The sequence below is a fragment of the Notechis scutatus genome, chromosome Z (genome assembly GCF_049901735.1).
Source record: "Notechis scutatus isolate UNSWTSFEM ecotype Mainland chromosome Z, rNotScu1.2, whole genome shotgun sequence".
Taxonomy (NCBI): Eukaryota; Metazoa; Chordata; class Lepidosauria; order Squamata; family Elapidae; genus Notechis; species Notechis scutatus.
In genome coordinates this window covers 66791696-66816734 of record NC_142025.1, presented here as the reverse complement: position 1 = coordinate 66816734, position 25039 = coordinate 66791696, and the positions used below count along the sequence as shown (strand labels likewise).

The 25039-nt window shown below is 41.6% G+C and overlaps 1 protein-coding gene across 12 annotated transcripts in view; it reads left to right on the top strand.

Annotated features, from left to right (window-relative positions):
• Window positions 1-25039, top strand: part of ELMO1 (engulfment and cell motility 1) — a 536034-nt gene that overhangs the window by 465766 nt on the left and 45229 nt on the right. The gene's annotated exons all lie outside the window — the stretch shown is intronic.

Below are 25039 nucleotides of genomic sequence, written 5' to 3'. Positions count from 1 at the left end.
TTCTATTTCTTTCATCAAGATAGGTGTCGTTTCCAGGGGATCTTCCACAATAAAGGCCGTATCGTCAGCAAATGCTTGAAGTTTGTACTCCTCTTTTTTAACTTTTAACCCCCTGATCTCTTGATTTTGTCGGATTTGTACCAGTAGTGCCTGCTAATATATAAAGTGGGGGAGCCAAGGGACATCCTTGTCTTATTTATCCTTATATTATCTGGGTTTTCCCATTTATTAATATTTTTGTGGTTTGCGTATTATATATTGTTTTAATGAATCCTAAAAAAAATTCGCCAAATTTCATGCCTGTCAGTTGTTTAAAAAGAAAATTCAAATTGTCAAATGCCTTCTGAGCGTCTAAAAACATCAGTGCCATTTTTTTTAGTTGTGTGTACTTCATAGAATTCTAAAACATCCATAATTATTCTTGTATTGTTCTTCATTTGTCTATATGGCAGAAACCCATTCTGGTCAGTATGAATAATCCTACTTAATATTTTCTTTAATCTTTCCACCAATATTGTGGCCAAAATCTTGTAATCTACATTTAATAGTGATATTGGCCTATAATTTTGAATTTTTTGTGGGTCTGATTGCTCTTTGTGAATAAGGGTTATATATGCTTCGGTCCATGACTTTGGTATATTAGCACTATCCAAGGCTTTATTATACAGGTCTGTAATTAATTCCTCCAATAACTCTTGAAACTCCTTATAGAATTCAGATGAAATTCCATCCGGGCCCGGGGATTTATTTAGTTTTTGGGCTCCAATTGCCTTTCTAATTTCTTCTGTGGATATTTTGTTATTTAAAATACATTTCTCTTCATCCGTAACTTCCGGTAAAAAATTTTTCCTTCAAATATTGATGAATAAGTTCTTCTGGTACTTCTTCTTGATTGTATAGATTTGTAAAAAAGTCCTTAGCAATATCTTTCTTTTCCTTAGCCTGAGTACATACTTTCCCTTCCTGGTCTTGGAGAGCTACAATTGTTCTTTTTCCTTGTTCTTTTTTATTTTATGGGCTAATCATCTCCCTGGCTTATTTGCATTTTCAAAATAATTTTGTTTTACTAATTTAACTTTTTGGGCCAGGTCTTCCTGCATACTTAAATTTATCTTATGTTTTACCAGATCTATTTCTTTACTAGTGTTTTGATTATTCGGATCAATTTGTCTACTTACTTCTAAATCTTTAAGTTTCTCTCTCCACACATTTTGTTGTTGTCTTTTTTTCTTTATTCTTTTTAATACTATAGCCAATAGTTAAACTTCTCACATACGCTTTTGTTGTATCCCAGAGATTTTGAAGGGACGTATGCTCTCTCTTATTTATTTCAAGAAATATTTTCAATTCTTTTCTCACCATTTCAATATATTCGTTATCTTTTAATATACTATTGTTAAATGTCCATCTTCCAATCATTCTCTTTCCTTTCCACTTAATTTGAATAGGGTTATGATCAGCCCATACATTTGGCAAAATTTCTATATTTTCAATGTTTTCCATTAAGCCTGGGTCCATCCAAATCTGATCTATTCTAGACCAAGAGTGATGGGGATTGGAAAAGAAAGTATATTCCTTTTTGGTTGGGTATAGTTCTCTTCACACATCCTTCAAGTTTAATTCCCTCACCATGTTATTAAAAGAAGATGGGAATAGTCTCCTTTTATTTTTGTTTTTTGGAACTTTTATAGTCTTTGTCCTTGTCTGAAACAGCATTTAAATCTCCTACAATACATACATTTGTATATTCATTTTCTACTATCTTAGGATGGAGTTTATTATAAAATTCTTTTTGATTTACATTCGGGGCATATACTGTAACTAATAAAGTCTTTTTCTGGTTTAATATTATTTCTATAAATAACATTCTTCCATCATCATTCTTATATGCTTGTTTGTGTTGCAGCCAATCTTTTATATATACTACGATATCCCTCCTTCTTTGATTTGAAAGAGCCCAATACATTTTTCCCAAATTAGTATCCTTTAGGAGGTCTGCCTGTTTATCTATGATGTGTACTTGTATACAAGTTATGTCTGCATTTTGTTTTTTAAGTTTTTCAAATGACTGTTTTCTTTTTAATGTTGAGTTTAAACCATTGATATTAACTGAGAATAAGGTGATTTATCTGTTCATGTTACTGTCTGTGTGGAACGTTTTTTATTTCTTTCCTTGTTCTGGGTTCTCTTGTACTTGGTCTGTTGTGCTCATCTTTTCTAAGTTTCTGAGATTTTGACTGTGGTGCAAATTCTTTCTCTTCGGAGAGTTGTTCTTCCTGACTTCTTGTATTTAAATCTTCTCCACTTTCACATTCTTCCTCAGGTCCTAGATATTGTTCGCGAAATTGATGTGCTTTCTCTATTGTATCAATTTTATATTTTTGATCCTGCCGTGCTATTAGGAGCCCTTCTGGAGTGAGCCATCTGAACGATATACCATTCTTAATTAACTGAGATGACAAAAACTGGTAGCCCCTTCTTTGCTCCCTAACTCTCCTGGGTATTTGCTTCAACGTTACCACTTCATGATCTTTATATATCAGTGGCTCGTCTCTGGTCTTGCCGTATAGCATGTCTCGTATCATCTTTCTTGTGAATCGGATGTGGACTTCTCGGGGTAGTCTGTGTCTTCGGGTGTAATGTGTGTATACTCTGTAAACCTCATCAATGTCATTTTCAATTTCCTATTTGTCTTTCTGTAGGGCTGTTGCTATCAAGTTCGCCATTATTTCACGTAGATCTTCCTTTTTATCTTCAACAACATTCTGGAATCTCAAATAAAATGATGCTTTTTCTAGTTCTATATGCACCACAGAATCCCGAAGTTCACAATATAAAACTTTCCAATTTTGTTCCGATTCCTCTAATCTCTTTTCCACCACCTCAGTTCTTGCCTCTACTGTGTTTAATTTTTGTTCATTTTTTGTCATTGTCTCCTGCATCTTTCCAATTTTACTATCCAAATTTTGTATCTCATTCTTCACTCCTCCTATTTCCGTTCTCATTTCTAATTTCATGTCTTTGTTATTCCTCGCTATCAGTTCATGGGTTTTTATCATCATTTCCTGCATCATGGCAAGTGTTGACTGTACTGCCTGCAAACTTTGGGCAGAACTTGTCTTTTCCACCAATAACATTGTGTCAAGCAATCTCTGTCCCAGAGGTGAAGATGTCACTGTTGTAGGTTTCTTCCCTGATTTTACATTTGTAGTTATTGTTGCCATTTTAACTATTTGTAAAAGCTCTCTCCAATCCACCATCAACTATTCTAGTAGAGTTATATTGTCTTCTCCCTTAAATACAGTATACATATTTATACATGTATTGTTAAATAAGAGTTTTCTATTATAGATAGTCCCAGACAGATCTTATTTCTATTTCTTAACTGGTCAAATATTCTAAGGTTTAGAGAGTTAAATATTAATCCAATATATATTTAGTTAATCCACTATAAATACAAGTAAGTAGGTACCAGTATATTTAACCAGAAAACACCAAACCTATATAATCACGTAATTAATGTAAATAGTTAAAGCACCCAGCTCATTAATATATTTAAATATATGAATTTATCTATTTCCTTAAGGATATATATTTAATTGAAGTTAGTAAGTCTAATTTCTTTTTTTTTCTCTCTCTTAGGTTTCTTATATAGTACTTTTAAACAAAAATTGATTGGTATAGTTTATCAGTAGAACAATAAGATGAAAATAATAATACTATATACTTATTCTTTGACCATCGAATTCATATGCTTATAGAATCACTTTCCAACAATTATTCAATTAATCCAAAAAGTTCAATCAGTATTAAGTAATATTCTGTATACAAATTTCTAATATATTTACTTCTATCAGATTAGTTTTCTACCAACATCACTTAAATAGGTTTGTATCTTACCAATATCTATTAAATCAGATCCAGAGATTTTCTTTTTTGTTAATTGTCTTACAACAGCTCTTAATTCAAAATGTCCTCGTTCCAAGTTGCACAGTCACTTTCTCCGTTTGTGTATTTTCTTGTTGCTCTTTTGTTCTTTTATTCCCGCACAGTCACAGTCACAGTTTCACTTATGAACCTTAAATAAATCTTTCTTATTTTGTTGTCAGGATTGTCTATTAATATTTATCAAATTAAAGTTTCTTTTCCCCAGTCCTTTCTTCCGATCTTTCAATGCGTCAAAAGTTTGTTCCCAAGTTTTACACTCTTAATTGTCCTTTCGTTTTTCCTATACCACTTAATCACTTTCACTTCTTTTTCTTTCTTTCCTCACTTCTCAAATAAATGGACAATAAGATTCTATAATTCACTCCTCCACTTGCAAAGCAAATGCTGTTATCTCACCCTTCGTCTCCTCAGGTTTCACGATTCCATTAGTCAGCATAAATCTCTGCCGTTGTTTCAGTCAGTGCTCCTGTCAAAATCTCTGCCGCTTCACCACACCACTCAGTTTGGAGCTTCCGTTACAGTATACACTAATATTCTGAAAATCTTCTTTAAATACACCTTTCCAGTGCTTAGCCTGCTGTTTCCCTCTTTTCACTTCTTTTAATTGGCTGTGCTGCTGCATCTCTGGTTCCGATCGTCACGGTTGTCACGATCTCCCTCTTCTGCCATTGGTTTTCAGGGGGTTCTTCTTCCAGTCTCCAGGATCGCGGCACCTCCCCAAGACCTCCGTGTCTTCCCCTTTCTTTTGCCTACCCCTCTGGGGTCCGACATGCTCCAAAAAGCCACCAACTAGTGAAAATTGGAATCTTTCAGAGTGGCGATCTGCTCCTCAGCTCCGCACCGACACAGTACCCAACAGAAAGTCTCATTTTTTCTTTCTTAAACTAGTATTTAAAGCTTGTTTTGCTAAGAATTAAAGGAAACTCACTGTTTTCAGACTTGTTGATTCAAAGGTTCCTAATAGCTGAAAAGCAGATAACAACAATTTCCAAAGATGATCAGAAAATGAGTTATGTTAATTCAGTGTGTTTTGAAGGCACCAGTATTGTTTGAGCAAGATGGATGTTCCCCCATCTCTCATAGCTGTAAACCAGTTGTCCTCATGAGGAGCAACTACCTGCAGCATTTGTGGGTAATCTCAAGTCTTGTTCTTGTCTGGAGTGGAATTACAAAGAGCCACTCTATTTGCTGTCTCTTCATTCCATTGAAGCTGTCAACTATGATTTTGATTCATAATTTCTTCTCTGGAGGTCTTACAAATAACTATGTGCCAGGCACAATTAACATGTCACTTCCAGGGATAGTATACAGCCGGTTCTGACCAGTCTTTGTGGACCAGTAGGGAAAATTTTTACTGGCCCCACCCACCCGCCACCCCTCACACTTTGGCCTCTGCCTCCCAGCAATTTGTCTCCTTGCAGCAAACAGTGAACAGCCTGTTTCAGTTTCAATTTCAGCACAGCCTGATTAGCACAAGCAACTGATTGTCGGTTGGATCAGCATCAGCTGTTTCAGGCTGCAGGGATTGCCATAGCCTATTTCCACCTCTGGATGCCCCATTGCATCCCATTTTTGGCCCGTTCCTATCCCCGCTGCCTGAAAATGGGGCATGCACAAGCTGAAAATGTGATGTGTGGATGCTGAAAACGGGATTCAGAGGCTGAAAATGGGGCGTGCAGGGGTGGCAATAGGCTATGGCAATCCCTGCAGCCTGAAACAGCTGATGGTCAGAGGCCGATCCAACCAACAATCAGCTGCTTGTGTTAATCAGGCTGTGCTGAAACTGAAACAGGCTGTTTGCTGTTTGCTGCAAGGAGGCAAATTGCTGGTTGGCAAAGTCAGGTTTTTTTTCTTGTTTGATCACTGCGCAAAAGTGTGCAAAGTGCGTGATTGGTGCACCCACCCACAAAGTGCGCGCACATGAAGCAAGCTCCAAAGCAAGCTCCGAACCAGTAAGAAAAATGTTTGAAACACACCACTGGTCACATCCCATTGCAGAGCCTATTGCATCTTACTATATCCCTGCCTGATTGATCCTGACTTAAACTTAATTAGTCTTAATTCTGTACAATGTGGCAATTATGTCCTTTCTGAAATTCAGCTCAAAAACTGAAAATTCAATAAATATGGTAAGCATGTTTTTCCAACTTTGTGGGAACCAGCAGCGATATTTGAAAATATTGGGAAAGTATTATGTTCAATCTTTGAAATTATGGACATGTTCGTACATTTTACTCAACATTTCACATCTTCCATTAATCACTAAATGTTACTTTACTATCACATTTTTAGTTTGTATGCATGTTGTATACACTAAGTTTCACTTGTTACTTTCTAAAATATTTTAGTAGATTGTAGAAGCATTCTTGACAATGAATATAATTGTTTGGATTAATGTTTTTCTTTGTAGCATGCTAATTTTCCATTATTTAAAATATTAAAAGAATCTGTGGGGAGAAATTAAGTGGGACATGGAATCTGACATGCACCATAGGGCATTTTGTTTACATTTAGAAACCTAAGTAGCTAATATAACTTTTATTAATTTTTAAACAGAAGGTAAGAATAAGTGTTGCCATTTTTCTTTAAAGTAAAATGCATATATTTTTGCATCCTAAGCATAGCTATGTAATTTGAGAACAGAAACATTTATATTTTAATAATATACGTCATTAAATTCCCTTGAGCATATTCTGTATTATTATAGCCATATGAAATTATTGTCACATGCTACTTTATGCCATAACAGTTATATAAAATGAATACCTTGCTCTTGATCAATCCTATTTGCAGCAATTTTCTAGAGTTTGGCTTCTATTCATAGCAAAAACAAGGATTCCTAATCCTTCCAGCACTGTGCTCCCTGTCTTTAGAAGGTCTGTCATGGGTTTGGCCATCCTCACGAAGGAGGGGATGAATTGCCGGTAGAAGTTTTCAAACCCGAGAAAGCTTTGTAGCTGTCTGTGGGTGCGAGGGGCTTGCCAACCAAGAACGGCTTGTACTTTGGCTGGGTCCATCTCTGTGCCTTTATTGGAGACTCGGTATCCCAGGTAGTCCAACTGTGCATGGTGAAATTCTCATTTTGACAGCTTGAGGTACAGATTTGCTGCTAGAAGTTTTTCCAGTGGTGGCCTGGTATAAAAAAAGATGTTCATGTCGCACCTCGTTTATTAATTGCATAACACTGCCGGGGCACCCTGTAGTCCTAAAAGCATGACTTTAAATTTAAAATTCCCTAGGGGGCAGTTGAATGCTGTTTTCCATTTGTCTCTCTCTTTGATGCGAACTCGATAGTATGCTTCTCTGAGGTCTAATTTGGTGAAGACCTTCCCTTTGGCTAGGTGGGAAGACCTTCATGAGCGGGAAGGGATATAGGTTGTGTACACACAGTCCATTGATCGCTCTAATGTCATGGTCCCATCTTTTTTTTCTTTGAACAGGACTGGGGCTGTGACCCGTGACTTGGTCGGTTCGATGAAACCCCTTTTAAAGTTTTTGTCTATATATTTGCGCATTCCCTACATTTCACGGGGCATCATGGCGTACATTTTGGGCTTTGGTAACTTTGCCCCAGGGATGATTTCTATGGTGCAGTCTGTTTCGCGGTGGCGGGGTAGGATGTCACACTCAGTCTCACTGAATGCTTCAGTGAGGTCCTGATATTATCTGGGGATCTGTCTGGCCTCTGGGGTTCTGTCAGAGGTGGCTGCCAGTTGTTCTGGGAAGGTAGACACGGGGGTGTTGGAAACTATGTTTCAAGAATCCCTGAAAGGAACAATTTACCTACCTTTAGTTAACAATTAGGCATATCTGGAGTTGGTGGTCATCAATCTGATATATTTGACTGGATTTCTGTTTCTAATATGCTTTATATTTCGTTGGAATCATTGTACCCTGCACTTTATCACTTGAAATTATAAGATGACTTGTAAATGTTAATGAATACAATATTCAAGTCTTTGTGAGCCACCAGCCAAATGGTTTGCAAATGACTGATTCACTGTTTCAATGAGGAAATTTCTGGTTCGTCTGAGGGTAACTCAGGCATAGCATTAAATTCTTGCCTTGAAAAACTTTCAGCCTTTCCCTAGCTGGAACATACAGCTTATTCCCCACCCAAGCTGACCCATCTTTTATTATGAAAATGTGTCTATGGTTATTAAATCATTCATCTGTTTCGAAGGCCTTTTTTAATTCTATGGTGGTGGTATTGTCTAAGATCGTGGGTGTCAATCCTTCTCTGAAAGTGTGACAACTTTAGCTGCTAATTAAGAGGCTGAGAGCATGGGTTTGATTACTTGACATTGTTGAATTGGAGTAATCTGGACAAGGCATCTGCCAGAATTTTTTTCCTCCCGGTAAATACTTCAAAGTGAAATTAAAGTGTTGGAAGTACTGTGCCCATCAGACCTGTTTTGGGGACAATTTCTGTGGGGTTTTGAGTGCTTCCAAGTTCTTTTGGTCAGTCCATACTTGGAAAGGTATTTTGCTTCCTTCTAAGAAATATCTCCAATTAGGAGCACCCACCTGATTGCAAAAGCCTCTTTTCCCCATATTTCCCATCTCTGTGCAGTTTTAGTTAATTTCCTAGAGGTGTATGCACATGTTGTAATTTGCTTTCTTCATTCTCTTGAAGTAAGACCTCACTGCCACATCACTGGCATCAGCCTGAATTACAAATGTTTTATCTGGGTCTGGGTGTTTTAACACAGGTTCCACCAAAAAGAGTTTTTTTAGTTTCTCAAATGCTGCTTGGCAGTCCATAGTCCACTTCAGTGGTTGGCTAGGTTTCAGTTTATCTGCCCCCTTGGTTTTTAACAGATTTGTAGTCAGCAATGCTGTTTGGGCAAAAGCGGGGATAAACTGCCAATAAAAGCTCTGCAATTGCTTGCAAGTGTAGGCAGTTTCCCACTTCAGGACTGCCCTGACTTTTGTGGGATCTATTTATATCCCCTGGTGAGAGATTCGGTAGCTGCCCTTAGTTTCTTGAATAGCTCCCACACCAATTTAACATTTGAGTCATTTCTTACCAATGCAAGATCTCTGACTAACAAAATGGATGAATTAAGGCTACAGATTGCAAAGACTAAATTCATCAAGAACTGCTGTGTTTTGCTAATGACAGAAACTTGGTTTTATTCACTCATTCCAGATGCAGCTGTTGAGCTGGAAGGCTACGTAGCTCACCAGCAGAACAGGAGTAGAGATTCTGGCAAGATCAAAGGGGGAGGTTTAAGCCTTTATGTGAACAAAAGCTGGTGTATCAATACAAAGACTGTAGACAGCCACTGCTCCATGGATCTGGAGTATATGACACTTAAATGTAGATCCGTATATCTTCCATGGGAATTCAGCGTGGTTTTGATTACTGCAGTCTATATCCCACCTGATGCCAATATTACCATAGCTTTGGGATTCTTGTATAACATTGTTAGTTATCAGCAGAAGAAGTATCCTGATGCTGTGCATATAATAGTGGGGGACTTTAATCAAGCTGATTTAAAAGAAGTGCCTAAATTCTAAATTCCCTAAATTCTATCAGCATGTTAAGTGTGCTACTAGAGGAGCAAACATATTGGACCAACATCAAACATGGCTATAAGGTTATACAATTACCACATTTGGGGCAATCAGACCATATGTCACTGCTTTTAGCACCAGCTTACATCCCTCTTAGGAGACGGACTCTGCCTATAATAAAGACAGTGAAATATTGGCCAGAAGATGCTTCCCAACAAATTCAGGATTGTTTTGAGAACACAAATTGGGATATCTTTTACCACCCTGACCTAGAGGAGCACACTGCAACTGTTCTGTGCTATATCAAACACAGATACTACCACTGTGGATAAAACGTATTAGGATCTATTCCAATCAGAAACCCTGGATGACCAAGGAAGTCCAGTGCCTCTTTCATGACAGGACCAAGGCCTTTAGGTCCGGTGATGGGGCAAGATACAGTGTTGCCAAAGCTAATCTGAAGAAAGGTATTTGGAAGGCCAAGACTGATTATAAGAGGAAGATTGAGGATATTTTTTATAACATGAGGCAGGTGTGGCGAGGGATTCAATAAATTACGCGCCATCAACCGACCAATATCATCCCTGCTGAGGGAGGATGCTTCATTGGCAGAGGAACTGAATCATTTATTTGCTCACTTTGAAGTGAAGATATCAGAGACAGATAAAACACAACTACCAGCCAATTGTAGCCCCCACCTCATTGTGGAGGAACAGGAGGTGAGGAGCATTCTGAGGTCTGTGGACCCTAGAAAGGCTGCCGTCCTGACGGTATCTCTGGCCGAGTGCTTAAAGAGTGCTGATCAGTTGGCTGGAGTCTTCACCAGGATCTTCAATCGGTCTTTATCCCAGTCCACTATTCCATCTTGTTTGAAGGTTCCACCATTGTTCCGCTGCCAAAGAGGTTCCCTATCAATAACCTCAATGATTACAGACCAGTGGCACTCACTCCTATAATCATGAAGTGCTTTGAGAAATTGGTCTGCTGGCACATCATTTCTGGTCTTCCGCATACATTTGATAAACACCAGTTTGCATACAGAAAAAATAGATCTACAAAGGATGCTATAGCCATCACTCTTCACACTGCTCTGACTCATCTAGAACAGCGGGAGGGCTATGTGAGGATGCTTTTTGTGGATTTTAGTTCTGCGTTTAACACAATTCTTCCACATAGACTAGTGTCTAAACTGGCAATTTAAAGCTGTGGAAACTCAAAAAGCTGTGAAAATTTAAAAATGGCAGTTTAAAGCTGTGGAAACAAAACCCCTCTGTTCTGACCAACACTTCCTGAGACCGTAATTAAGCACACGCTTAGTTAAAACAACTCTTGTTTTACTTCAATGCTGGGAATTATGTTCATTCCCAGCCATTAATGAGTCCCAAACAGTGTCTTTGAGATAAGCACCCACCTTTCTTTCCTTTGAATTGCTGCCAACAATTAGAGTGCCATATGAATTATAAAAAACAACCAAAGTACAAAGTCCACACAGAGCTTCAAGGATTTATCTGAACAGAATGAACATTTGCTTCCTACAAAGGTTTCTTCACCTTTGCCTGTTCTTTATATCTTATGGGAGGGGCAATCACCTCCAAGCCTTACTCCCAAGTCACCCCTTTTGTCTCAACTGCTCTTGCCTTCTAGCAGTTCTGCACACATGCGTACTGGGAACAGGCTCCCCTTGTCCCTTGGCCTCACTGCTGCCAGACTCCGGAGGTTCCGGAGTCAGCATCCCACTCCCAGATGGTCCTGGCCCCATCTCTGCATCGGATGCAGGACCCTCGTCCGAGTCGTCTCCAGACTCCCAGACTGGTCCCTGTTCTTCCCCACTGTCCGATTCCGCTGCTGTTTGCACAGGCTGCCAGTGAACCACAACACCCTCTCACAGTACAGCAATGCAGGAAACAGAAACAGAATCTTCATATAGACGCTCCCAGCAGAATGCCAGCATCCCAATAGAAATATATGGGACCTGGCACCCAGTCTGTTTATTTGGAATGAAACCCCATAATATCTGTTGCTTAAACACCTACCCCAGTCCTTGTTAATCCTGGCAACAACCAATCCAACATGGGTTTCAGTAAATTACATCCCACCGTATTGTGTATGAGAGATACATTTTAATCTGGCTTCTCTGATGAGACCTGTTCATTATGGCATAGCTCTGATCTTCCTCAGAACATGCAAGCCCCATAACCATGTCAGTTTAATGCTTCATTGGGGAATTATTATTATGATGATTCTTCATACAGTCAGTCAAATGTTTGGCATTTTGGCTACCTGTTGCATCCTTTCCAAAGACCTGGAATGTAAGCTGAAATAGGCAGATCTGGATGTTGGATAGTGTTACAGAAATCATCACAGGATTTAAACTGTATTATCACAGGATGCAAGCTGTATTTTATTGTTCTTGTTTGTTGCACAGTCAACCAGGTGTTCAGACTAGATTTGGCATTTTTGTCTACCTATTGAATCCTTTCCAAGGACCTGGGATAGGCAGGTGTGGATGTTGGAGTGTTACATATATTATCGCTTACCGTAATTTAAGATGTTCCAAGTAAAATTGCCTTTTGCAACTGACTGATAGTGAATTTGTCAATACTAATAATATTCAAGTGGTGCTCCAGTTGTTCTGGGATTGCACCCAAGGCATCTGTTATTATTGGGACTACCTTTGTTTGTTTCTGCCACAGTTATTCTATTTCTATTTGCAGGTCTTTGTATTTTGTGGTCTTCTTTACTTTTTTCTCTTTTATTCTGCTGTCTCCAGGTAATGCCATGTCTACTATTCAGACTTTTTGTCTTTCTTATTCACAATTGTAAATGCTGGGGTGTAATGTGGCAGGTGCCTGTCTGCTTGAATTCTACAGTCCCAGAGCAATTTAGCGTTTTTATTTTCTATGACTTTTTCTATTGCAGTGTTGGCACCAGTTCTTACTTGCAGGCACTGTCTACTGTTACTTCAGCTTCTTTGCATAAAGCAGTAGTTTCTGTTGCTGTCTTCTCAATTCTGGCTTTGTGTTACTTTGTCTTGGCAGCCAGAATTAACCACTCTGTCTCTTTCTTCAACTTTCCTGTTATTAGCCATTGCCAGGTCATATTATTACCTGCTTTCCCTGCTATTTTTTTTAAATCTATTGGCCATGTAATACTTGGTCTTCCCATGCTTCCATTCTGTACTTCATTTGGTCTTTCTTGTAGGTCAGTTTGGTCTCTCCAGTAGATAGTAAGTCTTCCTAGTAGACAAACTTCAGTGCATCTTCTTCACTGCCCTTCAGATATTTTTCCAATGCCCTTTTTTCTTCTTCAACCATCTGATGGACTTGCAACATTCCATGCCCACCTATTTTCCTTGGGAGGTAGAGTCTGTCTTTGTAACTGTGAGGATGAAGGGCATAAGTCATTATTTTTCTGGTCTTGTTATCCATAGCTTTTAGTTCTGCTTCATTCCAGTGTATTATTCCACTCATATATCTAATGACAGGAATTGCCCAGGTATTGATTGCCTTGATAGTATTTCCTCCAGATTTTCTTCATTCTTTTGATTTATTTACTTCTAACCTTTTTCTTGATTTCAGTGTACTTAATGATGTCAGCTTGAAGTATTTGTAGTTATCATCTTCATCCAGCCTATTGATGTTATTACCATAGGACATATTGATTCCTTAAATTTTCACTATTTAATGGTGAGTATGTCACATTGTCCAGTCCAAACTCCATTGCTACATTTTGGTTGTATATATGGACAATGCTGAGCATTGATACTATTTCAGATGGCATTTATCTATACAGCTTCAGGTCATCATATAAAGGAGGTTGTTGTATTTATTTGGGTTATCCCGTATCTGTGCCCAGAATAATACTGTTTTTCCTTGTCAGAACTGATTGATTCACTTCTCCAATGCAGTTTCTCCATTGATAGATTGATAGAAACATTTCTGATTTGATTGAAATTGGAAGTCCTGCCTATAATTTGCAATTTGAGCTTCATATATACTGATCTTTTTGGCTATAATTGTTATTTGCTGCTTCATTATTTCCAATGCTTTCTCTATCTCCCTTGTTTCTAAGTGGTATTTCGTGAGTTTTTGATTTTCTTGTTCTTCAGCTTCTTTTCTTTCATCTATTCTAGCTTCTTTGCATCTGATTGCAGCTTGCCGATCTTATTTTCCAATCTTCTATTTGGTGGTGCACTGTTTGGCTTTTTTTTTCTTTGTTATTTTGTATCACAGATATTCAATTATAACTTCAGCTGTGCTATGCACTAGTTTGTTTCTTGGAGACAAACATCTGGAAAAATGGTGAGCAAGTTGAGCTGGTCTTTATATTTATATTTGATATTGCAGTGATATTGTTTTTTCTTTTGAAAAAGTTTTAATGCAGGCAACCTTATTCTGATGTGCTTGTGCTGTTCTAGATCAGGGTTGTCAAACTCAATTTCATTGAGAGCCACATCAGGATTGGGTTTGACCTTGGAGGGCCGGTGGGACATAGCCATGGTGGGCATGACAAGGGACCATACTTCCACAAACATAGTGTTGCGACCAGCAAGTCCTCACTCCAATCCGCTGTTTAAGTGGGAGGCAGAGAAGCCTCTGGTTGGCTGAACAATTTGACAGCTCTGTATAAAAAGAGCTGTCAAACGGAATCAGCTGGGTCTCTCTCAGCTGCTGCCGCAAGCCGTGGCTAGCCGCGGCTGAGTTACAAGTTAGCAATAAAGCCTGTTAAGCTTTATATTGCCTCCGCCTCTTCTTCTCAGCATGCCCAACTCAAAACTGGCGACGAAGGTGGGATCACTGATGAACTGAGGCAATTCCTGAGGCAAAGAGAGAGAGCACCACACTACAAAAAGAGCTGTCACTAAGAGCTGTCACTAGAGCAGTCACTGTTGAGCGAAGATATAACGGCACCGCCAAACTTTCTGCCCTTTCGGCCGGCCACCGAGACATGGACATTGTGTATCAACAGGTTCAAATGTGTCATGAATACTGCAAACCTGTCCAACATTCCTCCTAACAGGAAAAAAGCCTATTTCCTGAGTTTCTGCAGGGCCACTGTTTTCGACAATCATACAGCACCTGCTCCATTCCCTGGGTAAAAGCTCCATTTTTACCAACCTGGACATGAATCAAGCATACCAGCAATTCCCAGTGGACAATGAGACAGCAGAGGCCCAAACAATCATTACTCATAGGGGCGCTTTCAAATGTAAGCGTCTACAATTCAGTGTCAGCGTTTCTCCTGGCATATTCCAATCAATTATGGAACATTTACTATACAATATCAAGGATGTCATCCCGTACTTAGATGACATCAATTATGGAACATTTAGTATACAATATCAAGGGTGTCATCCCGTACTTCGATGACATCCTCATTGCTGCTGACAACCCACAAAAACATTTGGAAAGGTTGCAAAAAGTTCTCCAGTGTTTTAAAATGCTGGACTGAAATTAAACAGAAAGAAATGCATCTTCGCAGTTTCCCAGATAGATTTCCTAGGTTATCACATTGACTACAAGGGAATTCACCCTGTAGAATTCAAAGTACGGGCCATTCAGGAGGCACCAGTCCCCCAGAACAAGACTGAGTTACAAGCCTTTTTGGGACTACTTAACTTCTACAGCCCTTTCCTGCCCCAAAAGGCCACTGTAGCAGAACCATTGCACAGGCTGTTAGATTCAGTGGCAGTGGGGAATCAAGGAACAGGCCTCCTTCGCTGCAGTAAAATCCCTGCTCAGTTCAGCCAAGGTACTCATTCAGTTTAGTGATGCTCTTCCCCTTATCCTAGTTTGCGATGCATCCCCTTATGGGATTGGGGCAGTTCTAGGTCATAAATTGCCAAATGGCCAGGAAGTCCCTATCACTTATTTCTCCAGGACGCTCTCCAAGTCTGAGCGCAACTACAGCCAAATAGACAAGGAGGCATTGGCTGCTGTTGCCTCAGTCAAAAGGTTCCATGAATACCTCTATGGACACCAATTTGAGCTCATCACTGACCATCAACCTTTACTAGGCATCCTGGCAGGTGACAAGCCTAGCCCACAAATCCTATCCCCAAGAATGACCTGGTGGACAATCTTCTTAACAGCTTACAGCTACAAGTTGACTTACAGGCCTGGCAAAGATGTAGCTCATGCTGATGCCCTAAGCAGGTGCCCTTTACCCATTTTGGTCACTGATCCTGCCCTTTCAGCCTCAGTGTTCCTGCTGGAAGATCTACAATTGCCTCTCACAGCCGATGACATTGCCTACGCCAGTGGTCCCCAACCTTTTTTGTACCAGGGACCGGTTTCAAGCAGAAACACTTTTTCAAGGACGGGGGGGGGGAAGGAGGCTTCAGTTTCCTCCCACCTCATTCCTCTCTCAGTCGCTCTCTCGCTGCTCCACCAGCCCAGGAAGAAACTGCTTCAAAGAAGCCGGGGTGGGGGTGGGGGGGTGGGGGTGGCTTTTCCTGTCGCCACAGCTCCTCCGAAGCGCCCATTTCACCCCCATCCCCACCCCGCCCACCCGCGCACGGTTTAATCCAGTGCTCCGTTCTGCCTGCCTGCCTGCCTGCCTGCCTGCCTTAGTTTCTGGTTGTTTGGGAGCAGCTTCGGCTGAGAATAATAACTATTCGTCTCTTTTACTCAGCCGAAGCTGTTCGAATCAACCATTAACGAAGGCAGGCAGGCAGGCAGGCAGGCAGAACGGGGCACTGAATTGAACCGCGCGGGCGGGCGGGTGGGGTGGCCGGGCGCCGGAGGAGCTGCGGCGACAGGAAAAGCCCCGGCTTCTTTGAAGCAGTTTCTTCCTGGGCTGGTGGAGCAGCGAGAGAGCGACTGAGAGAGGAACGAGGCGGGAGGAAACCGAAGCCGCTGAGCCAGAGAGCAGGACAGGCTTCAGTTGCTTCCTCCCTCCCCTTCTCTCATTTGTGTCCTTGATCCCGATCCCAGCAGCATTCACCGAAGGCAAAGAAAGCCGCCATTTTTTTAATAAAAAAAAATCTTTGCGGCCCGGTACAGAGTGCTCCACGGACCGGTACCGGTCCGCGGCCCGGTGGTTGAGGACCCCTGGCCTACGCCACCTTCAGAGATGTCCAGTTATCCAAAGTCATGGACTGGGTGCGAAGGGGGTGGCCCAGGGAGACCACCACAATGGATTTCTGCCCTTTCAAGGCACGCCAGACAGAGCTGAGTGTACTAAAAGGGTGTTTACTGTGGGGACCCCGAGTAATTATTCCCAAACTGCTAAGATCTCATATTATTGAAGTTCTCCATGAGGGTCACCCAGGTATCAATAGAATGAAGGCTTTGGCCAGGAGCTATGTGTGGTGGCCGGGACTGGATGAGGCAGTTACTAATAAAGTTCAAAGTTGCTCCATCTGCCAGATGTCCAGACCTGCTCCACCAACTGCTACTTCTGGGGAATGGGAAGATACCAAAATACCATGGTCTAGAGTACATGTGGATTTGGCAGGTCTCATGCAAGGAAAAAACTTCTTAATCTTGGTAGATTAATTTTCCAAGTGGGTAGAGCTGGTTCTCCTCAAATCAACCACTTGAGATGCTGTAAGCAGAGCTTTAGACAAAATTTTTTGCTTCCCATGGGTACCCTGACACTCTGGTTTCAGATAACAGGCCCCAATTCACCTCATCCTCTTTTGAACTATTCCTGGCCCAAAGAGGGATCAGACATGCCCTAGTGTCCTATTTTCACCCAGCTTCCAATGGCCTTGTGGAGAGAGCTGTAAGATCAGCTAAAGAAGCCCTGGGGAGAATGGCGGAAGGGGACTGGTCTACCAGGGTAGCCTGGTACCTACTTACCCAACACACCACCCCGAGCGCAGCCACCAACCTTATCTCTGCTGAATTATTAATGGGAAGAAGACTTTGCATAACCCTCGACAGGCTGCAGCCTAATTATGCTCTCAGGGAACCCCTCAACTCATCCAGCAGGGCAAGGGATTTTAGGCCCGGGGACCCGGTCTACTCCCACAATTACGCAGGAAATCCCCTATGGTTGCCTGGGTGGGTCGAGCAGAAAACAGGCCCCAAATCATACAGAGTAAGGTTGACTGATGGAAGATTATGGCGCCGACATGAGGACCAGCTTAGGAGCCATTGGAGTGCCCCAACAGGTCCAGTCCAGAGGGAAGCCGAGACCACGGACACCAAGTGGGGCAATATGGAGGCCCCTAGCAGACAAACTCCCGACCAGCGATCTCTCGTGGAGGACTTACCTGGGGAAGCCGTAACATCGACAACCAGAGCCCGCTCACCAACACCCAAAGAGGCCCCAATGACACCAGAGGCCCTTCCACGACCAGCCGAGATCACCCAGAGAAGAGAGACGACACCACTCTGAGGGCGCCAGTCCGGCAACAGGTCCGTCCCCATCGCTGCCAACTGTGGGACTATGGCATTCAGGGCAAGTGAGGCATCGCCCCGCCTATCTTGACAATTACATTTGTGCAGTTCCAGGGGGAAGGAGTGTTGTGACCAGCAAGTCCTCACTCCGGTCCGCTGTTTAAGCAGGAGCCGGAGAAGCCTCTAATTGGCTGAGCCATTTGACAGCTCCATATAAAAGGAGCTGTCAAATGGAATCAGCTGTCTCTCTCTCTCTCTCAGCTGCTACCAGAAGCCACGGCTAGCTGCGGCTGAGTTACAAGTTAGCAATAAAGCCTATAAAGCTTTATATTGCCTCCACCTCTTCTTCTCAGTGCGCCAAACTCAAAACATGGTTTTATAAACTTATAAAAATAGGGAGGCATACATTTCTGCGGTTTTGTTTTTTTAATACTTACTCAATCTACTTGATTACCTTATGACAGAGAGACCAGATCAAGAAATTGACTCCATAGGAAGACTAGAACTATAAAATTGTTGACATAGGCTATAGTAGCAGAATCCTGCAAACCTGAAAGGTAAAATATTTTACTTTTCCTCCCTTTTATAACCTTCTGAGTCAAGGACGGCCTCCTGGAGCTCTCCTGAGGCCCCATTTCAGGCCTGGAAAGCCTCCTGGAGCACTCCTGAGGCTCTGTTTTGGGCCTGGAAGGCCTCCCAGAGCACTCTGGAGGCCCCATTGGGGAGTTGTTGTTATTGTGATTATTGTTACAAAAGTAATTCCAGATTCTTAGTTATGATGAGCATAAGTGGGAAAATCTATTTTTATTTCATTTATCTGGAAATTCTTTAAGATACTGGAAATAAGTAACATAATACCTACTCTATTTACTAATTGTTAAAACTGTGATGGTCCAAGAGTTTTGTGCTGTTAACTTTGGCTATTATAGCACTGCCAGTCATAAAAACCAGCAAATACATTGAAAAGTACTATATGGATAGGAAAATAGTTTTTAATCTGAATACACTCCTAATTAATTAAACCACAGTGGATGAGGGCAGTGTCTTTAGGTGTTAATAGAGCACACCAAATGAAAGTTGTCAGCAAATGAATGCAATTTATTTTCAGGAACAAATTAATCTTAAATGGAAAAACTGAGTTTCCTTGCAATGTCTTTCTTCAGTAATACTTCACAATTGTTGCTGAAAGAAAAGGCAAGAAAGAGCACTGAAACTAAAAAGCCTGGAAAAGTCTTCTCTAAACTAACATTTGCTTTTATTTCTTTAATTTGTTTGGATTGCATTTCTTCATTCTGTTCTACATTCTGCATTACATATCATCCTGAAATAATATTATTTGTATTATTACCATTATTATTATTTCCATAAATGCAGTCCCATGAGATGCACTTTAGGTTTATTGTAAGCTGGATTGTGATTGTCCTTTCTAGATTTTATTTCAGACTAGGACCAACAAAATTATTTTTTTGAATATATATTCTTTAAAAAGTAATCCAAAAGCTATGATCTCATTATGTATGAAAGAGATATAAAATTACAGCATATTGTTTAACATTTCCCATTACGTTAAATTTGGGTGTTTCTTTTATTTATAAGTGATAAATTTGTGAGCAATGCTTAAAAAACTTCCAACAAATATTTTAAAGTATTTAATTTTATTAGGACTGAGAGCGATCCAATAGTATATATTGTATAGCTATTTAAAATGATATAATTGCCCACCAGCATAACTGGCGACTCAAGGTGGCTTACAGATTTACACATTTAAAATAACAAAAACTAACAAAAAGAATCAAATAAATTAATATAGTACAGTATAACAAAATCACCCTCCACTTCCCACCCCCTGCCCTAGCGACAGCAGATCACATGAGCCATTTAATGGGCTTCATCCCGGTCCGAGTTCTCCAGGCCCACTGACAGAACCAGGTCCTCAGTGTCTTCTGGAAGAATATTAGAGTGGGGGGCTGTTCTAATATGATGTTCCAGAGATAGAGAGCCATGCCAGAGAAGGCCCTTCTTCTGGGTCCCACCAGGTGTATCTCCCTCGGGAATGGGACCCACAATATTCCCTGCCTCCCCACTCTGATGGGTCAGATAGATGTGACTGGCAAGAGACGGTCCCTCAGATAATCTGGTCCCAAGCCATGAAGGGCTTTATAGGTGACAACCAGCACCTTGAACTTCCCCCAGAAGCAAATCGGCAACCAATACAGTTCCTGTAGGAGAAGTGATATATGCGCACACTGCGGTCTGCACAAAACCATTCAGGCCACTGCATTTTGCGCCAGCTGGAGCTTCCAGATAGTTTTCAAGGGCAGCCCCATGTAGAATGTGTTGCAATAGTCAAAACAGGAAGTGACTAGAGCATGAGTGACTATGAGTAGGGATTGTTGGTCCAGGAAAGGGTGCAACTCTTTGAGCAGGAGTCGTGAGTCCAGGAAAACCCCTAGATTATGCACAGGGTCTGTTTGGGGGTAGTGCCACTCCATCCAAGACCAAAGCAATTCTTCCTGAGCCAACAAACCCCAAACACAGAGCCACTCAGTCTTACCAGGGTTTAGTTTCAACCTGTTGCTCCCCATCCTGCCCCAACAGTCTCTAGGCCCTCTGAGAGGGAGGATATGGCATCACTTAACTCGTCATGGGCTGAGACATACACCTGAGTATCATCAGCATATTGGTGATACATCAATCCATGGTGACAGATTATTTCATCCAGCAGAGAGGGACTTCCAGTTGACGTTGCAGTGTGCATGGTGGAAAATAGTGGGCTTTCCTGAGCCCTGCAAAATCCATCTGGTAACCGCTGTCAGGATACCCTTTGGCCCCTACCTTGGAGAGGCAGTGAAGGAAGGAGAGGTGCTTCACTGACTACGAGGAAAACCACAATTTCCTCAATAGGTCCGAAGCAAACTCTCCCCAAATGACAGCAGGGACGATGGCCATTTTCTGTCTGTCATGAAGCTGGGAGAACCACAATAATTGTGCTGGAGCAGCTGTATAGACAGAATATTCAAACTGGGTGAGATAATATTCAAACTGGGTGAGACCTTTACTCTAAAGCAGGGGTGGGCAATTAATTTCTGTCGGGGCCACATGGAAAATCAGATCTGCATTCGAGGGCCGAACCAATTTTATAAAAGGCCATTATAAAGGGCCCATTATAAAATGCAGCAAATTATATATAAGAATATTATATATATATATATATATATATATATATATATATATATATATATATATATATATATATATATATATATATATATATATACACACACACACACACACACACACATACATACATACATACATACATACATACATACACACACACACACACACACAAGAAAAAGTAACACCGCGGCTGCTCCTGCTACTACTTTCCACGCTTTCCAAACGCGAGTCCCAGGAGAGAACAAACAGCAAACCGTGCTCAGGGGCATCCAAGCCCACCTAAAGCTAGGCCGCTGCTGGTGGACCCTTGCCCTGCCTTGGTGCCCCGTTTCCCAGCTCAGCGGTCCTGCTCGGGCGGCACTTTAAAAGCCCTCCTCCTCGCGTACACGCCCGACGAGCCGCTCACCACGATGGCAGCTCCCAGCACCCGAGCAACTTCCCAGCAACTTACGGCTTGCTTTTTCCTCTCGGGCGCTCGCGCCTGGCCCCGAGCCGCGTGGCGGAGGGGAAACCCGGAGCGCCGCCGGGTCACCTCCTCCAAGCAGCCCGGCCACCCGCTGGGCGGAACCCTTCCCGCTCATCCCTCGGGTGTCTGCCTCGTTCCTCTCTCAGTCGCTCTCTCGCTCCTCCACCAGCCCAGGAAGAAACTGCTTCAAAGAAGCCGGCAGGGTGGCTTCCTGTCAGCGCAGCTCCTCCGAAGCACCCGTTCACCCCCACACAGCTGCCCGCGGTTCAATCCAGTGCTCCGTTCTGCCTGTCTGCCTTCGTTTCTGGTTGTTTCGGAGCAGCCGGCTGAGAAAAAAGGCGAATAGTTATTATTCTCAGCCAAAGCTGCTCCGAAACAACCAGAAGCGAAGGCAGGCAGGCAGGCAGAACGGAGCACTGGATTAAACCACGGGCGGCTGGGTGGGGGTGAACGGGCGCTCGGAGGAGCTGCGCCGACAGGAAGCCACCCTGCCGGCTTCTTTGAAGCAGTTTCTTCCTGGGCTGGTGGAGGAGCGAGAGAGCGACTGAGGGAGGAATGAGGCGGGAGGAAACTGAAGCCGCTGAGCCGGAGAGCAGGACAGGCTTTGGTTGCTTCCTCCCTCCCCTTCTCTCCTTTGTGTTCTTGATCCCTGATCCCAGCAGCATTCACCGAAGGCGAAGAAAGCCGCCATTTTTTTTATTTTTTATTTTTTTATTTCTTTGCAGCCAAAAGTGATCCACGGACCGGTACCGGTCCGGGGCCCGGTGGTTGGGGACCCCTGCTCTGTGCACTCGAAGGTGATTTCGAACTGGAAGGGGTTGTAGAAAGGCGAAGGGTTGTCCAGCACCACGACGTTGTTCACCTGAACCTTTGCCATATTGGGCGGGAGGGGAGGGGAGGGGTGGGGGAAGGAAGCGCGGGGAGAGGACCCGCAAATAATAGTCGGAGCGTGTTCCTCCTGGCGCCCGTGAAAGTGCCTCGCGCGGGAGACGCGTGCCGGCCAGGGATGGAGAGGCGAGTTAGGAAACTTCGCCGCTGGCTCTCCCGTCTGCTGCTCCCGCCGCCTTCGGTGGAGGTATCGGCCGGGTGGGCGCTGGCGTTGTGTGCCTCTCTTCTTTTCTTTCCTACCCCGAGAGCGCTCCGCGCTGTTTTGCAGCTTTGGGGGCCATGCGGCGCAGGGCAATACGCCACGTCCAGCGATTTTTTTCAGAGGCGGGCCGGATTAGACAGACTAATGGGCCGGATGTGGCCCGCGGGCCGTAGTTTGCCCACCCCTGCTCTAAAGGTTGGAAGTACCCACAAGAATATTAAAAGATAACTCCTAAGTTTAAAATAGCGGATTGACGTATGGAGAAAAGGAAACTGAGAACAAAGAGGCTAAAGAAGCTCAAGACAAGTTAAAGTTAATAAAATACAAAAAGCTTGGGAAAAGCCCAAATAATTTGAAAAATGATTTTCGGAAGAATTTATCTGGTTTATTTGTATTTTTAAACCCCCTAGATTTAATTGGAAATTCAGTTGTTTTTGATAGATTATTTAATATTGGATTTGGGTTAAGAGAGCCATTTACTGGAGGAATAGAACTACTACTGCACAATAGCCACAGCATTTTAGAGAAAGATACTTCAATACACACAAAGCCTAATACACAAAATAGAAGCAACAACATTTGGAGGATGGCATGACCTTGACTCTACTGTTGATGACTTGGATAATTTAGAAACATTTACTGAGCCTTTTTTTTTATCTTGCTCTTTGGAAAATTTATAAAAAGGAACTAACCTGCAAATAACTAATCAATTAATTTGGCTATTGGATTATGGACTTGGAAGATGGGAGGAATCTAGTGGATTATTTGGACTTAGACTATTGGACTTAATTTGGACTTGGACTTGGATTTTTAATGTTATTCAACAGAACATCCTATGAGACAAAAGAAGAAAAGTGTTGGAAGAAAAGAGAAAAGGACAGATAAATAAGACTTTAAAATTTGGATAATTGGGAGATATAGATTTGGGGAAATATAAATTGTAAACTGTAAAATAAGGGGTTTTACAAAATGGACTTCCAAGAGACAGTAGAGCTATATGGAGAAATAAAAGCAAAAAGAGACGCAAGAAGTTAAAAAATAAAGAGGAGAAAGGATTAATAAGTAGAAGACATAACCTCATAAAAATTTACAACAGAATAGAGGGAAAAAGAAAAAATATCCTTAAGAAAAATCAAAAGAAGTTTTGTTGATGGGAGTTCAAATACAACAGAAGAAAGAGATAAAAGGTACTCAGAAGGGAAAGATTAGTAAAAAAAAAAAGAGAGAGAGAGATATAAGATTCCAAGATAGAGAAGATAAAAGGTTGATTAAAAAATCAATAAATGATGGAATTTCAAAAAGATCAAGAGATGATTGATAATGAGAAAACATTTCAATAAAATGGGAAAATAGTAGTATATATACTAATAGAAAACATAATTTAATAATATAATCCAAATATATCATGATAGTAAATGGGAATTTAGAATTAGGTAATTAAATTGTATTATTAATGTTAATAGTGTGTTAAAGTATATTATGAATTTAAAATAATTAAGGACTAGGAACTACGTGGGATTTTGAGATACACTCTCGGGATTGATTAAATTTTGTCAATATTTAGCGTTATTATTAACCCTACACATTTCAAATATTGAAGTTATAGTGGAACCATGAATAATTCTTAGAAAATATTAAATAATAGTATTTAGGGACTATAAATACAAGGCACAAAGAAATGTTATTTATGTTTAAATAAATTAATGGGAAAATGAGAAATGGATTACGAAAAGAGATTAGCCCTGATGAAGATATGGAAGTTGGAAGATTAGAACTATATATACTTATTTGTATTATTATTGTTATTATTGCTTAAAAAGACTTGATCCAGTTAATGCAATATTCACAAAATATATATGTTTATACTGAAAAAAAATATTTGAGAGATTTCACCCAGTGGCTTCATATAAATGTTGATCAGTAGCAGAGAGAGTACCAAGCCCTGTGGAACCCTGCAAAACAATGGGTGAGGGCTGGATCTTCCCCCTCCTATCAATATTGATTCAGAGCGGCCACAGAAGAAGGAAGTGAACCAGGATAGCACAAGGCCTCCCACTCCCATTCCCTGAAGCTCCCCCAGGATAATATCATGGTCAATGTATCAAAAGCTGCCGAGAATTCAAGTAGAGCAAGGATGGATGCATTACCCCCATGCTACTCCCACCAGAGATCATTGAAAAGTATGACCAATGCCATTTCTGTCCCAAATCCAGGCCTGAATCCTGACCGGTAAGGGTTAAGATAATCTATTTCATCCAGAAACCTCAGGAGCTGCCACATGACCACCTTCTCAACAACCTTCCCCAGGTCGGAAATTATCCAACTGGGTGGAGTCCAGAGATGGCTTCTTAAGAATAGGGTAGGCCACAGCCTCCTTACAGTGCTGGGGCACTGCCCTCTCCTGTAGGGAAGCATTAATCACCACCAGAGTCCACCCGCCTGTCACCTCCTAGGAAGCTTTCACAAGCCAGGAGGGACATGAGTCTA